Raw genomic sequence first — 268 nt, 5'->3', positions numbered from 1 at the left:
AGAAGACAGAAGAAGAAGACGAAGAAGAAGACGAAGAAGACGAAGAAGAAGTAGACGAAGAAGAAGACGAAGAAGAAGAAGACGAAGAAGAAGACGAAGACGAAGAAGAAGAAGAAGAGGAAGAAGGAGATGAAGAGGAGGAAGAGGAAGAGGAGGAAGAGGAAGACGAAGAATACGAAGACGAAGAAGAAGACGAAGAAGAAGAAGACGAAGATGAAGAAGAAGACGAAGAAGAAGAAGACGAAGACGAAGAAGAAGAAGAAGAAGA

The sequence above is a fragment of the Solanum tuberosum genome, unplaced genomic scaffold (genome assembly GCF_000226075.1).
Source record: "Solanum tuberosum cultivar DM 1-3 516 R44 unplaced genomic scaffold, SolTub_3.0 scf00058, whole genome shotgun sequence".
NCBI classification, from domain to species: domain Eukaryota; kingdom Viridiplantae; phylum Streptophyta; class Magnoliopsida; order Solanales; family Solanaceae; genus Solanum; species Solanum tuberosum.
Note: the sequence above shows the minus strand (reverse complement) of the source record.